The sequence below is a fragment of the Brassica napus genome, chromosome C8 (assembly GCF_020379485.1).
Source record: "Brassica napus cultivar Da-Ae chromosome C8, Da-Ae, whole genome shotgun sequence".
Taxonomy (NCBI): Eukaryota; Viridiplantae; Streptophyta; class Magnoliopsida; order Brassicales; family Brassicaceae; genus Brassica; species Brassica napus.
In genome coordinates, this window is record NC_063451.1 from 24,908,222 (window position 1) to 24,925,282 (window position 17,061).

At 35.2% G+C, this 17,061-nt stretch overlaps 1 pseudogene; it reads right to left on the reverse strand.

Moving 5' to 3' along the window:
- Positions 1–10,019: 10,019 nt before the first annotated feature.
- Positions 10,020–16,500, reverse strand: LOC106374179 (annotated as a pseudogene).
- Positions 16,501–17,061: the final 561 nt, after the last annotated feature.

Below are 17,061 nucleotides of genomic sequence, written 5' to 3' on the forward strand. Positions count from 1 at the left end.
AGGCAAATTCTCAGGTATGAAAAGCATGAAACTTAGTTCAGACTTAAAGGGTTTGACGGTTTTAGACCTCAAACAATGGCAAAACCAGATAGGTTTTCATTACTAGATCTCAGATCTTAACTATCGTCTTTTGATCTCGAGAAAGAGTCGATCGATGTGACTTTATGCACATCGTTCGATACACGTTTCAAACAATCGATCGATACAACGATAGTCGCGTTGATCGACGGTTCTTCTAGCAAGCTTTGCGAGCGGGTTTGAAGTTGTTCTCTAACCTTCTAGACCAACTCTCGTTGTTATCTAGTCAGTTAGATCACGCTGGCTATTTCAGGTATTGAGGGTAACGGTTGGTTATCTCAATTAATCCTAAGATCTTAAATGAGGGTGATAAATTTTAATTTTAGCATTAAGCTCAACAAGCATGAAAGAACAATCAAAACACCTTTTTAACAGTCTTATTAGCAGCACATACTTTCAACCTTTATGAGAAACCTAAATCTCACAATTGGGTTTACTCAGACATATTCATGAGAGACAAAGTCATGATGGTTTGAATAAAACTCAAATGAAATATTGAACACAGAAAGTAAGAGTAATAGAAATAAAGGAGTTCAAGATCTTCTCTGTTATGCGGTCTCAGATCTATCTCTCCAATCCTAAGCTCTTCTAATGGTAGCCAAAATGCTTCTTCTCCACACTAGGTCTTTTGGCCAGTCTGCCTCTAAAATGATAAAAAAAAACCCTAGTACATATAGCCTCACAGACGGCTAAGAGCTTAGGTTGCAATTAATAAACTTTATGGGAATGAAGTCTTCAAATTTCGTGATTAATCTTCGAGTGATCCAATATCGATCGATGACGCTGAACGGCTGTCGATTGATGACGCTGAACGGCTGTCGATTGATGACGCTGAATGGCTGTCGATTGATTTTAATTGGCTCCGGTCGATCGATATTGCTCTTCAAGCATCGATCGATTCTCTACGCGTAAAAGTACTCCAAAGTGTCCCAAAATCATCATTTCCTTCTATCAAGTAACTGAACCTGTAATTTTTTTGAAAAGACTCTAAAACATGATAAATATATCTTAAAACACTTACATACCATGACTAAAAATGAGTGAAATCCATGGTATATCATTCACTTTCGCACATAATTTTTCTATTCCCTGTGGATTTGAAGGTATTTTTTTTGGGGTAACGAGCACTTGATCGTATCTTTGACTAAGAAACTGGTGCCGGAAAACATGTTCCCAGAGCTCTATTTATTGATCTCGAGCCCACTGTTATCAATGAAGTCCGTAGGGGAACTTACCGTCAACCTTTCCATCCTGAGCAGCTAACCTCTGGGAACAACTTGGCTGAAGACAATTATACATGGAGAATTTTTAGATTCATGTATTATAATTTTTACATGCACCATTTTCAGATTTAAAAATCCATGCGGACATAATCACTAGGTGTTTCGTGCAGACATAATTATCTTCTAATTATTTACTAATACATATATTTTTAATTTTAAATAGAACATCAAATTATTTATATATGACAAATTTTCTAATAAAAAAAATCATTGAAAACACTGAATACTCTATTTTATAATATGAAATCAAACCACATCTAGAATTCAAGCAACCTTTTAAAACCTCATTTTAACATAAATACCAAAATAAACAACTGTTTATAATAGTAATTACTAAGATTGTCCAAAACAACTATAATAACTTTGACAGAGAGTTTCTCTAAATTAAAACCTCATTTTCTACTATTTATAAACACTCACAAAAAAAAAGAGTATTAGAAAACTCGATCTCATTTTCTTTTGATCGAATCCGATCAATTTATGTATTTTATAGTATTATAAAAATGAAAACACTATAAAGCTTACAATTCAAGATTAAAACATCAAAAATATTAAAAATTTGATTAGAATTGAAATTTGGTGTATACAACGTAATAATACTTACACCCAACTTAACATAAAAGGAAATTGACACAAAATTATATATTTTCTAAAATCCGATCCATCAAATTCCGCCCGTAGGGCTGGCCTATCCTAGTTCTAAATGATGTTATGTCTTCTACGTTCTCCTGAACATACATTCTACCAAAAGACGAGTGTGCTGAGATAGATAACGATGTAATGCCGGTTCACTGAGAAAAACTTTAGATGGGGCCCTTCTCCGGCCTGGATAATAATTAATGGCTTAAAATGTAACAATGACCCATTTGATTTAAGCCTACTGTAACATCTCTACAGGTGAACATGGTGCACCTTCAGGAAAAACATATCGAATGTGTAGACTCTTGAAACTTTACGTAGTGTACCTTCTTTCGTTACAATTTAAGGCAAATTGCTGATCCATTGGTCCAAAACTATACAAATATGCATTCATTATAGCTTATAACCAGTACAGGGCCGGCTCAAATATAATGTATTGTAAGCCCTAGGACGTGATTCATTGGTCCAAACTAAACCACTCCATTTTCATTTATTTGACGAAATTTTTAAAACAAAACAATGATATTTATTTGTATTACCTAAGTTTAAAACTATTAATATCTTTAAAAAAATTAAAACAGAACAATGATATCTATTTATTTGACGAAAATAACAAATTATAGTTACAGTCTTTTTGTTAATATTTAATTAGATAGATAATTAAAATTGAATTAGCTAATTCGACTTCACAAAAATTGATTCAAAAATAAAAATATTTATACTATTAAAACAGAAGACCTTTTTTGAGGTGTCCTTCTTTTTTAAAAGTATTTACATACTAATGTCACTGATTTATTTAAAACATATGCTTTTACTTAAATTCTGTATTTTTCAAATTTTCTTTTAATTAGACAGCAGAAAATCTTTTTATTTAAAAAATACTTCATAAAACGTCTAAACAAACTTCAATTGCTATAATTTAGTTATTGAAATGGATACAGAATATATGCAGAAATCACGATACCCAAATTGTATGTTTAATCAACAATATCTCTCAACTTCCATATTAAAAGGAATGTCGTTATTTTGCAAAATTAATAGCTTAATGTAGTTGACCACAATATATGCAAACTTCACGTTTTAATTGACCACCATAGCTGACCATCATATCTGACCACCATGGTTAATATGCTTCACCATTTAGTTTTTAGCAAAAATTATTAGCTTAACGTAGTTGACCACTATAATTGTATAGTTCTATAAAATATTAATGAAATATTAATTATTGGTAATATTTATACACACGTAAGAAAATAATAATATAAAACTATTAATTTGTAACAAAACAATTATGATTCTGAATATCAACAATGTCTACTCCGTGGTAAACATAGAAACGAGAACCTGGCTCTGTAGGGCCTCTGTAAATTGCACCCTACACAAAAACCAATATGATTATGATTTCAAATTTAATGAGTTAAAAGAGAACCAGAGACAAATAAGAAGCTTACAAATAAGAATTCATTTTTTTAGACATCATCATTGTTTCGGTGTGAATTGCATAAAGTTAATCTTTTGATGTTCTTTCCTGTAGGTTACACAACTCTCCCCATCAAAACTGAAAACCGCAGGAGCACCTGTGCACCGTTGCGTCCCAGCATGCTGGAGAGTTTCTCTTGACTTTTCCTCGGGCATATCATGCTTGATTTAACTGTGCTGAAGCTGTGAATGTACTGGCTGCCTCATTGGCAAATTGCTATAGAGTTATACTGCCCACAGGGTAAGTACTGGCTGCCTCATCTCGCATGATAAATTGTTGCTTGGGAAGCAAGAGAAGTAGTGAAAGCAGACGACTGGCAAAAATACAATAGACAACTTGAGGTGGAAAGAGTTTAGTGGAAAGGATGGGATTTTGGAAAGACACTCAAAGGTATATATGTCTTTTCTCTTCTTTCTTGAAGTTTAGATGCCTATCAAATGTGTATGACTTGAAAATCCTGTAGTCTACGAGGTATCTTGGTAATGATGGATCGTTGCTATGGTTTTATATAGGCACGCATTGATATGGAACGTACACGAAGAGAGCTTCTGTGCAGCTCTTCACTTTCATCGAAGATGCATAGTAATTTTGATGTTATCGTTAAAACACGTTTTACGTGTTGGTCGGCATGGACGGTGAGCTGAAATTGTTGACGTTGGTTTTGTCAAAGATTGTGAGCTCATCAAACACCTTCTTCATGCTTATAAAAGGAGAGCTGAGGTGAAGAGGAAAGGCATCCCAAAAACAAGAAAACAGAGAGAGAACGGAAAAAAAAAAATTCTCACAAAAAATATTCTTTAAGAAATTACTCGTAATTTTTCAGTGTATTTGGGATCTGAGTGTGAGTTGTGAGCTTGTAAAATTTCCCTGGTTGATAATAAAAGATCTGTAGCAGGTCCGGAGACGTAGGCAACATTGGCTGAACTCCGTTAACAATTTTGTGTGTGTGCTTCTTTCCCGCTCCCATAAATTCTGGTTTACCGCAAAATTTGACCGCATATTTCCTAACAACTGGTATCAGAGCTTGAGTTACGGTGATCGGTCAAATTTTTTGCGGAGTTACTATTCACGTGAACAGTAATTTGTGAATAGTGAATTTAGTCGGTAACATCGGTTTGTCGACGTAGGTGTTCTAATACACGGTGGTTCTAAAAACGATGGGAGGCGAAGACGGTTCGGCGCACAGTATCGGGAAATTTGACGGTACAGATTATGCATTTTGGAGAATGTAAATTGAAGATTATCTGTACGGAAAGAAGCTTCATCAATCGTTGAGCAAGAAGCCTGAGAAGATGGATCAGGATGAGTGGGAGCTCCTTGACAGACAAGTTCTGGGTGTTATAAGGTTAACACTGTCGAAAAACGTTTCTCACAACGTTGCGAAGGAGAAGACCACGGAAGGGCTCATGAAAGTTCTCTCAAATATGTATGAGAAACCTTCGGCAAACAATAAGGTGTTTCTCATGAAGAAACTCTTCCATTTGAAGATGGAAGAAGGTGGCCTGGTTGCCGCACATGTGAACGAGTTCAACACGATTGTCAACCAACTGTCATCAGTTGAAATCGAGTTTGACGATGAAGTGCGAGCACTGATTCTGTTAGCGTCTCTGCCAAATAGTTGGGAGCCAATAAGGGCAGCGGTTAGTAATTATGTGGGCACTCAAAAGCTCAAATTCAATGATGTTAGAGATCGTATCCTTGCTGAGGAAGTTCGAAGGATAGACTCTGGGGAGGCATCAACGAGCTCTGCTTTCAACGTGGAAAACAGAGGGAGAAACCCAGATAGAAATAACCGGAGTAATGGCAGATCGAAGTCAAGGAATGGACAGGGTCGGTCCAAATTCCGACAGCCTGCAGAGTGCTGGAATTGTGGAAAGACAGGTCACATTACGAAGAATTGCCGAGCACCACCGAAGAAGGAAGACTACACTAGAGGCGGAGCCAATGCAGTGACACGTGAAATCGCTGATGCATTGGTAGTGTCTGTTGATTCTCCCAGGAAAATTGAACCTCGTGATGCAACTGAAAATACCACCAAAGCGTCAATCTCCTATGTCGATAGCCCAGTCGATTCATGGGTGCTTGACTCATGAGCGTCATTCCACACCACACCGCACCATAATATCATGGAAAATTATGTTGCGGGAAATTACGGAAAGGTATATCTTGCTGATGGATTGCCTTTGGGCATAGTTGGTATTGGAGATATCAACCTGAAGATGTCAGATGGACGCGTGTGGAAGATTACCAAGGTCAGACATGTGCCAAAGTTGATGTGAAATCTGATCTCAGTAGGTCAACTTGATGATATGGGGCACGATGTTAATTTTGGTGGTGGAGCCTGGAGAGTCAAGAAAGGTTCCATTGTCGTGGCTAGAGGTCATAAAAGAGACACTCTTTATATGACGACGAGTTATCAAGACATTGTTGCTGTTGTCGAGAATGCCAAATAGACCAAGTTGTGGCATTGTAGGTTGGGACACATGAGTGAGAAAGGGATGAAACTCATGGTGGAAAATGGCGCTCTTCCGGATCTGAATACGGTGGATCATCAGATGTGTGAAAGCTGCATCCTTGGGAAACAGAAACGAGTTAGTTTCTCTAAAGGAGGAAGAGAGCCAAAATATGAGAAGTTAGAACTGGTGCACACTGACGTGTGGGGACCCGCTCCTGTTGCATCACTGGGAGGTTCGTACTACTATGTGACCTTTATCGACGACTCCACAAGAAAAGTGTGGGTTTACTTCATGAAGAACAAGCATGAAGTGTTTTCGGTTTTCAAAATATGGAAAGCCATGGTTGAGACTGAGACGAATCTCAAGTTGAAGTGTTTAAGGTCTGATAATGGTAGAGAGTACATCAGCGACGAGTTCAAGAGATATTGCGCTGATATTGGGATCAAGATGGAGAAGATAATTCCTGGAACGCCTCAACAGAATGGAATAGCGGAAAGGATGAACCGAACCTTGAATGAGCGTGCAAGGAGCATGAGATTGCACTGTGAATTGCCAAAGATGTTTTGGGCAAATGCAATCAATACCGCAGCCTTCTTAATAAACAGAGGACCGTCTGTACCATTGGGATTTAAGATCCCTGAAGAAGTTTGGAGCGGAAAGAAAGTAAACCTTTCTTATCTAAAGGTGTTTGGATGCTTAGCTTATGTTCATATTGATGATGCTGCAAGAAGTAAACTTGACTCGAAGTCTAAGAAGTATAACTTCATCGGTTATGGTAACACGGAGTTTGGTTACCGGTTTTGGGATGATGAAAATCGAAAGATCATCCACAGCAAGAATGTTGTGTTCAACGAAGAAGTGTTGTACAAAGATAAGCTAAGAGAAGGCTCGGAGAGGAAAGAGCCTGAAGCTGTTGACTTAGAAGATATCCTGACACCGGAGTTGCCACAGGATACCGCAACAGCAGAAGAAGAAATCTCTCAAGACGAGAGTGGTGAAGCTGAAGAAAGTGATGATTCTGAAGTGGTCCCATATACACCAGTCACGGAGTTACGACGGTCAAGTAGAATCATCAGAAAGCCAGTAAGATTTTCTCCATCGCTCAACTACATTCTGCTCACAGACAGAGGCGAGCCTGAATGTTATGAGGAAGGTATGCAAGTTGATGAGTCGATCAAGTGGGAGCTTGCAATGAATGACGAGATGGACTCGTTGTTATCCAATCACACGTGGGAATTAGCAGATTTGCCTAAGGAGAAAAAGGCATTGCATAACAAGTGGGTCTACCGAATAAAAGAAGAACCTGATGGAAGTAAGCGCTATAAAGCGAGGTTTGCTTTGAAGGGATTCAACCAAAAAGAAGGTATTGACTACACCGAAATCTTCTCTCATGTAGTCAAGATGGTGACCATCAGAACGGTTCTTGGGCTGGTAGAACAAGAAGATCTGCATCTTCAACAGATGGATGTGAAGACGGCATTTCTTCACGGTGATTTTGATGAGAAAATTTATATGAAGCAACCCGAAGGCTTTGAGATCAAAGGGAAGGAAATCCTTGTTTGCAAGCTGAAAAGGAGTTTGTACGGCTTAAAACAAGCCCCTAGACAGTGGTATAAACGGTTCGACAGCTACATTAAAGGTGTCAGTTTCTTGAGGTGTGAAGCTGACCACTGTTGTTACTTCAAGAGGGTTGAAGAGTCATACTTGATATTGCTCCTATATGTCGATGATATGCTGATAGTAGGAGCTGACTTGCACGAGATCAATAGCTTGAAGACGAAACTCTCAGAAGAGTTTGCGATGAAAGACCTTGGAGAAGTAAGACAGATTTTAGGGATGAGAATCAGTAGAAGCAAGGAAGGTCTTAAGTTATCACAAGAGGAGTATGTGAAGAAAGTCCTCAAGAGGTTTAACATGGATGATGCGAAGCCAGTCAGTACTCCTCTGGCAAGTCATTTTCGGTTATCCAGAGAGCAGTCTCCAAAGACGGAAGACGAGATGGCATGTATGGATAAAGTTCCATATGCTTCTGCTATTGGCAGCCGAATGTACGCAATGATATGTACAAGGCCAGACAAAGCACATGCAGTGGGAGTCGTCAGCAGATTTATGAGCAATCCAGGAAAGGAACATTGGAAAGCCGTTAAGTGGATTTTCAGATATCTAAAAGGAAATCCAAGTTTATCGCTATGTTTCACAAAGTCTAAGACGGGATTGCAGGGATATGTTGATGCTGACAATGGAGGTAACGTTGACAGTACAAAGAGCACAACCGGGTATGTCTACACCTTTGGCGGTACTGCAATTTGTTGGGTTTCAAAGTTGCAGAAAATTGTATCTCTATCAAACTGTGAAGCTGAGTATGTTGCAGTAACGGAGGCAACAAAAGAGATGATATGGCTACAGTTTTTTCTAGAAGAGCTAGGTCATGACCAAGGGAAAAGTGTGTTGTACTGTGACAGTAAAAGTGCCATTGATTTGGCAAAGAATCCGGTTTACCATGCTCGGACGAAGCACATACATCGTCGATATCATTTCATCAGATCAGCGCTAGAAGATGAAATGTTGGTGCTTGAAAAGATTCCAGGAAGCAAGAATCCGGCAGACATGCTGACGAAGGTCGTGCCATATGATAAGCTGAGGTTGTGTGCAACCTCATTTGGCTTGTTGGAGTAACAAGTTGGGAATACTTGCTACATTGATCAAGGTGTGAAGACAAATTGAAATCAGTCTTCAAGTGGAAGATTGTTAAAACACGTTTTACGTGTTGGTCGGCATGGACGGTGACGACATGGACGGTGAGCTGAAATTGTTGACGTTGGTTTTGTCAAAGATTGTGAGCTCACCAAACACCTTCTTCATGCTTATAAAAGGAGAGCTGAGGTGAAGAGGAAAGGCATCCCAAAAACAAGAAAACAGAGAGAGAACGAAAAAAAAAAAAAAAAAAAAAAAATTTCTCAAAAAAAAATTTCTTTTAGAAATTACTCGTAATTTTTGACTGTATTTGGGATCGGGGTGTGAGTTGTGAGCTTGTAAAATTTCTCTGGTTGATAATAAAAGATTTGTAGCAGGTCCGAAGACCTAGGTAACATTGGCCGAACTCTGTTAACAACTTTGTGTGTGTGCTTCTTTCCCGCTCCCATAAATTCTGGTTTACCGCAAAATTTGACCGCGTATTTCCTAACAGCTATCTTACAAATTTGCTGCTGTTCTTGAGGATAACAGCCTTCAGTTAGTGTTGCTGAGTTGAAAGCATGCGTTGAATGGGTTTTGATCAGATTAGGAAAAGGACCTTCAGCTCACCAACTGCTTCTCCACAGAAGAATCGAAGCCTTTCTTCCTTCATGTTCAACCTGCCCAAACAACGTCTATTACCTGCTGGAACGAAGTCTAATCTAAAAGTTCTGCTCAAGAAAGCTAACATGGAGGAACTTAGCTCACTTCAAGAGGTGTTAAGCGAGCCTAACATAGATTTGGTGACCGAACTTGTGAAGGAAGAGATCCAGAAGCGGCGCTGATTTAGTTGGAAGGAGATTGGTTTTTAGTGTGTACATACATAGTTGATGAGGCTCAAACAGAGAAACATATAACCAAAAAACTCTGTTTGTTCTTCCGTCTCTTGAAAAAACACAAAGAGGAGAAAGAAAGAAAAGAAGACTTTAAAGGCTCTTGAAACCGTTAGTTTTAGACTTTAGTCACTAGTGGGAACTACAACAAGATTCATGTGTGACATCACTTTATTAGTATTGACATCTGTTTTGAAAGTCCTAAGAACATTGAATTGAAAGAGATTATAAAAAAATCAGTTCAGATAATACTATTTTTCTAATTTTAGCTCTTAAGTTATCTTTTAGCACTAGTAGATAAAAACATTTTTGACTATCATTATAAAATGGAGGAAATGATAGTGTTACAATTTCATTGATAGATATATCAAAATCCTTATTGTTTATTATTTGAAATAACTTAGATAAACAACATTTAAAAAGAGAGCATTTTAGGTTTCGTCAACTTCCAGTTTTAGTTTCGGTTTGGTTCATGAATCGCTTGCCCTGCTTGCTGCCAAAAGAAAAAAAAATCAATTCATATAAACATCAGTGTCACTGTTAGAGAGAAAGTGGGAAGTACAGAGACATATTGTATGAATATTATTACTTGTAAGCAAGACAATGTGTAATGCACATCACTTGTTATATGGTGGTATATAACCATTCTGATCCTGAAAAAGGCACATTCCACGTCAAATATTCTATATTTATAAAATATACAGGTTAAAAACAACTAAACTATGATGTTAAAAAAAAAACAACAACTAAACTATGTTCATGTGAGACATACCGGGATGAGTTTCCCGGGAGGACGAGAATGCCACACTCCGTTAGACTCTTGCGGAGTTTCTCAGCTGTAAGTTTTGATCCATCCTCCATATCCATGAATATCTGAATTTTGAGACAAACCATTACACATAATTGTTGATTAACAAAAAAATAATAATAAATAATAATAATAATAATTGTTGATTGTTGACAATACGCACCATGTTGGTCTCCACGGCTGCAACGTTTATTCTAATCCCTTTCATTTGATTCAAACCTTCTGCAAATATTTAGTTATCGAATTTATCTTTAATATATTTCTTATTGTGGTAAATAATAATGGTGGCTAGGGTAAATAAGTGGTGTGTACGTACCAGCTAACAACTTTGCCTTCTTGTGGTCAAATTGTAGCTTTGGGAGGTTCTCTTGGAGTGCGACCAAAGCGGCTGCACACAGAACACCTATTTGTCTCATTCCTCCACCTAATGTTTTCCTTAACGTTTTCGCCTTTTCAATGAAAGTATGTGAGCCAACGATTACAGTTCCTACCGGAGCTCCTAGACCTTTAGAGAGACACACCTGAAACATAGTATGTACATGTATGATGAGCTAATCTCTCCATTATCTTTTATTTAAACTTTTCTAGAGGTTAGAAAGAGAGAAGACGGTACCGAAACAGAATCAGCAGCCTCCACAAGCCTATGGACTGGAACTCCAAGTGCCTACAGAAAGGAAAAAATTATAACATTTTAGTCTATGGTTTATATAAGTGGCAAATCTCATAAACAGCAATTTTTAAGTTCTTATAATAAAATAGCATTCGAAAATAAAAATTCTCAAAAAACATTTATTAATCAATAAAATCACTAAATTACCATACATCCTAAACTCTAAGCCTTAATTCTAACCATTAAACCCAAACCTAAATAAAAAATAAATCTATATTAAAAAAATATAATGCTGTTTTAGTGATTTATTTCTTTGTGTGCTAATTTTTGAACAAAAATTTAATTTAATGCTATCTAAAGATATTTCTCTCGTATAATAATTGTGTTTATATGTCACAATCCTAGTTCAAACGTACTATACTGTGGATTGTTATAAAAAATGAGATAAAGTAGATGATTGATATTACAATGGAAGCATTAAAGAGGCGAGCTCCATCGATATGAAGCTTCAGACCATGTCTCTTTGCAATCTCTCCAACTCTATCTGTATATTCAGCACTCAAACATCTCCCACCAGAGCTGCATCAAAACCTCATAAGAGACTAGTTGATAAAAACATATTTGCACACTCGCTAGCGACACTTACTTGGCGTGTGTGTTCTCCAAGCAAATCAACTTTGTAGATGGATAACGTGCTTCCTTTAGGGTCTCTAATAGCTGCTTCTATATCCCCCAAGTCCATCGTCCCGTCTTCTTCATTCTTGATTGTCTTGGGATGCACGCCACCGATTGTTGATATCCCTCCATTCTCATAAACATGGATGTGACTGTTGTCTCCAAGAATCACCTCGCTGCCTCTCACTTCGCAGTGAACCATAACGCATATCAGATTCCCCATTGTACCAGATGGCACGAAGAGAGCTGCCTCTTTACCCGTCATCTTAGCCATCTCTTCTTCGAGATGTCTAGCGGTTGGGTCGTAGCCAAGGATGTCATCGTCCACCTCTGCACTAGCCATTGCTTTGCGCATGGCATCAGTGGGTCTTGTCACGGTGTCTGATCGTAGATCCACACTTCTTATCACCATCTTAAAAGCCCTAACGTGTTATATAAGGTAAGATTAGGAAACGTAGAAAAAAATGATAACAAATGCCCTTACGTGTTAAATAAGGTAACAACTTCCTAATTATTTATGATTAGATTCTGACCCGCCCTTAGAAAGGACGGGGTTAATTGTGGTTGCAAAAATATACTTAATAAAAATTAGAATTTATGTATTTTTATATTTATACATAACTTGATTTTGTATTTAATTATTTTTGGATATAACCCATAAAACTATAATCATAATTAGTAAATTTATGACTATAAATATTTTGTAGGTTCTGTAGAATAAAAACCGCAACGGTAATCCAAAATGATTAAAATATTAGAGATATTTGGAATATTTATTGGTTTTCACCCAAATTTTCAAACCAAAGTAGTTTTTGTTAAATTTAGGTATTTAGTATTGATTTTTTTTATATCATTTGTTATTTTTTCTGAAATTAGAGAATTTTAAGGTATATTTTAGTATTTTAAATTGTATATGATTTAACTATGTATTATTAAAATGTGTAGATGTAATTCTATGTTAAAATATTATAAGTTTTTTTTTACCATATTTTGGTAATATGAGGATTTTTCAATTTATTTAACCATGTATGTTGATCTCAATTTTAAAGTTTGGTCGTAGTTTGTAAAAGTAAAAGAAAAAACAGGGAAAATGGTTATATATCGAATGGCATTGCAATTGCTTTCTAAAAAAAGCAATTGCATGTTTAATTATAAAACCAAGGACGTCAAACGCAAGAATTTGCTATCACGTGTTAGATCAATGGACGCATAACAATGTTACGTTCTATTATATGCCTTAGATCATGTTACGTTCTATTATATGTTTGTTTTTTTTCGTCGACAACTATTAAAAAAAAATTATTCATTTATATTGAAGCCTTTAAAGTTAAAATACATAAATGTTAAATACAAAGCCGAACTCTAAAGGCCCTATAACTGAAACACAAGATTATACGTACACGTTTAGCAACACGTGTTTAAAGATGAAAGATAAGGGCACCACCGCTATTCATCGACTTTTCACTGCCGCCGTTTCGTTTCAAACTCAATCCGACGATGATTTCTGGGTTTTCCGGACGATCAAACTCACTTAATCTCCAAATAAGGGAGAGATGTCGTAAATCCGATTGTATTAGATCCTAATTTGAAGGCAAACCATTATTTAGAAGAAAATTGGTGAGATTAACCAGAAACTGTAGTTTAGTAATTTAGAACAACTGTCAGGTTCGGAAAACAGAAGTCGGATTGGATTAATTCGACAGACTAAACACATCTAAAATCAGTAAATAAGATGAAATCGCTAAAAGCCAATTAAAAGGATGAAATCGCTTAACATGACCTGATTCGGATGAGAATCAACACAATCAATACTATTAAAACAGCATCATGACCAATTGATTAATGTTGTGTCCAACTTAAAAAATAAATCAAATATTTTATAATTGTAACCACCTTTATTAATCAATACTAGAGTTTGACCCGCGCGTCCGCGCGGATACTTATTTTCACTTATATTTATATATTATCTAATTGTTTACCATATTTTAAAATGTTTATAAACACAAAATTTAAATAGTTTACATGTTGTAAAAAATATTGACTCGTACGCCATACCTTCGACAAATATTGACCAATTGATATGTCCAAGTAATATTTCTTTTAATACGAAATTGTTTTCAAATGTAATAATATTTTAAATATTTTGATTAAATATGGGTCATATGGCGAGATTTAGATAGATTAAAAATGAATATTCGGTTAGAAACATTAAATATTTAAATTTTAGTATAGATAGATTTTATTGTTGAAAATAATTAATAGTAACTGAAATGGTTAAACATGTATTTTTAGAATATTTTGAAATATATATATTTTAAGCGAGATTTGGATATATAAAAATAAAAATATTTGGTTATAAACATTCCATATTGTTCTAAAAATAATTGAAAATATTTAAATCTTAGCATAGATAGATTTTATTGTTGAAAATAATTAATGATAGCCATAATGGTTAAACATATATTTTAGAAAATTTGAAATACATATATTTTAGGCCTTACAAGCTAAATTTGTGGAATTATATGATACTTGAAAAATATTACATAATATTGTTAAATTTGTTTTTAAACTTTAATATTCCTAAAATTTAGCTAAATTGTTTTAGGAAATATGTTGAACATGAAAATTTAGCTAAACTTGATTTAGGAAATGATTTAGTTAAATTAGGAAAATACATTCATAGCTTAAACTTAAGATTATTTAATACTTTAGTGGCATTCTATTGTAAATAAGTGATAAATCATATGGTGAATCTATATTTGTATTTTTTTTTAATAAGATAAATTTGGCACATAACTATTGTTTACATATATGCAAGATTTTTGGCTGAATAGTTAATATTATTATTTACTTTCAAAATTGTATGTAAATAATGAATGATTACAAAAAACAGAACCGGTTGGTTACTTAAACCAAATGATTTAAATACATAAAGACCAAAAGAGAATAAAGAGGACCAGTTTCTACCTTCTAAGAGAACATGATACCAACATCATATTTGTAATGTACGGAGGTCATCAATATCCTAAGTTAAATATTGTGTATCAGGTTGAACTTGTAAGGATCATAATCAAAAGTCGAAATTGTTCTCATAATCATACGTATGTGCATTTGGACTATAAGTTGAAATATGTTTTTCAGTATAAGATATGATCTATTTCGGCCCCATTATTATGGTTGATCATTATATAGGTAATGGGCTTCAAGTCAACGATATCCAGCAGTGGAGGCCTTCCCGAGATTTAATTTTTAGTTTAAGAAGCAGTGGCATTCATTTGTAATTATTTAGAAAAATTTAGGGTTATATCTTATTTGTACTTCTGTTTTAATAGATTAGATGTAACCTCCTATCCAAAATTCTCAGACCATTTACAATTGGTTACGTTTTTCCCTTTTATCAATATTGAGTCCAATTTTTTTTGTTTTGAACTGAATTCAGCCCAAACTATTTTTTATGCTATTTAATAATTTCAACCTTTTAATTGATGAATATAACACGTTACTTCATGTAATTAATTTAAGCAGTTACATTATTGACATATGATTGAAAAAACACAAATATAAAAATTAAATTTGTTAAAAAATTTAAAGCAAAAAATTTAAGGGCGGATCAGAATCTAGTGTAATGTTAAAATAGAAGTTCTTACACAAAGAATTGATGTGAGAGGAGAGAAGTTATGTGAGTGGTTGATAATCGTATACGACAAATAAGATATGATTATCTAAAACCTAATGAAGAGCAAACAGTCATTCGAAAACACGATGGCAAAATAAGTAATATTCCAGGTATAAGGGAAGACGATTGTTAACAATGATCATGTTTTAATAATATTGATACGGTTCCTATTTTAAGCATTATTTTGTTTAAATGATTTTTTCTCATAATTTTATTAACTATTTTTCCACATGGCAGTCTCTGATTTGTCAGTATATAAGAGATTTTTTCTTAAGAATCTGGTTCAACAGTTTTGACTGTCATGATCAGAAGTAAGAATCTTGACATTTCCCTTTCCAGTAATTGAACGTTTGAACTGGTCTTTGGAGACAGACCAATAACTCTCCTATTTAAATGTAAAACGTGCGTACGAATCTCACTAATTGCTGCTTTTAAATATTAGAGATTGGGATGAGAAGAATATTAAAATGTCCCCTCCATGCTTAACATCACTAGGAGGAAAAATCTTAAAATATCCTAGTATAATAAAATACTACTAGTCATAATTGAAAAAAAGTATTTAGAGCATGATTAACCCCGGGTTCTTAGGATGAGGTTCTTAGCGGAAGTTAAGAAACTGTTTCTTAACTTTTAACTAAAAAAGTTAAGAACCGGTTCTTAAATAAGGACTTTAAGAACCGGTTCTTAAATAAGGACTTTAAAAACCGCTCTTAATTTTTTTAGTTAAAAGTTAAGAAAAAGTTTCTTAACTTCCGCTAAGAACTCCACTCTAAGAACTCCAGGTTAATCATGGTCTTAGAATAATTATGAGCATGAGAATGATGATCATGCAGGCTGAGATTTGAATCATATAGAACCGGAGGAGTACCTGTGTAAATAGTTAAATAAGCTTGATGCGGCCTAACACACATCACAATAATTAAAACATTTTTTAATAAACTCGTGAAGCTAAGGAAAGTTTCAGGTTTGCATGTTAAGAAGAATGATACTATACAAAAACAGAATCTGTTAGGCCAAAGTTATCATTTGGCTGCCAGCAGTGGCGGAGGGAAAAATGTTTTTCACAGGGGTCAAGTTGATGATACAAGAGTTTTACTAGGATCAGTAAACAAACACTACACCAGCATATGTTGTCTTAGAATGACTTTTCCTTGTGAATGCATATCCTCGCGTACAAAATTTAGGATATGATTTGACCACATAGTTTGGTCCCTGCACAAATTCGCGTATCCAATCATCGAACACAAGACCTCTGGCCAAACCATCATTCACCTATAAAAAAAAACATATATGATTGCAAAATTAATTAGTTTTTATATATTAAATTTAAACTAATCATTTACATAGGGTAATATGATATATGACTCACATAACTACGAAGCCACGCAGCAAATCTGTTATCTCTAAGTTGTCGAAGCTCATCTTCTGTTGCATGCCTGTGAGTCATACGCAACTCCGCCATATATACACTATATACAAAAATATTATCAATATGAAATAAATTTATTGAATATTAATCTAACAATAAATGAATAAATATTTTTACCTCTCATATTGTAGAACATCTTCACAGTTGGTGAGCAAATATGTTTGCAAATGAGCGTGCTCAGTGTCCGTAAGTCTCCGCTTCGTGAATTTTCCACTAAGTCGTCCTATTTCCTTGAACATGCTTGGGACAGTAACATGATATGTTGCTCTCTCCCCTCTATCATCATGCCGAGCAGGTCTTCGGTGTTTTGTTTGCACTTCTGGTGGAAAATAATTTTCAGCAAAGATTGCAGTTTCTGTCA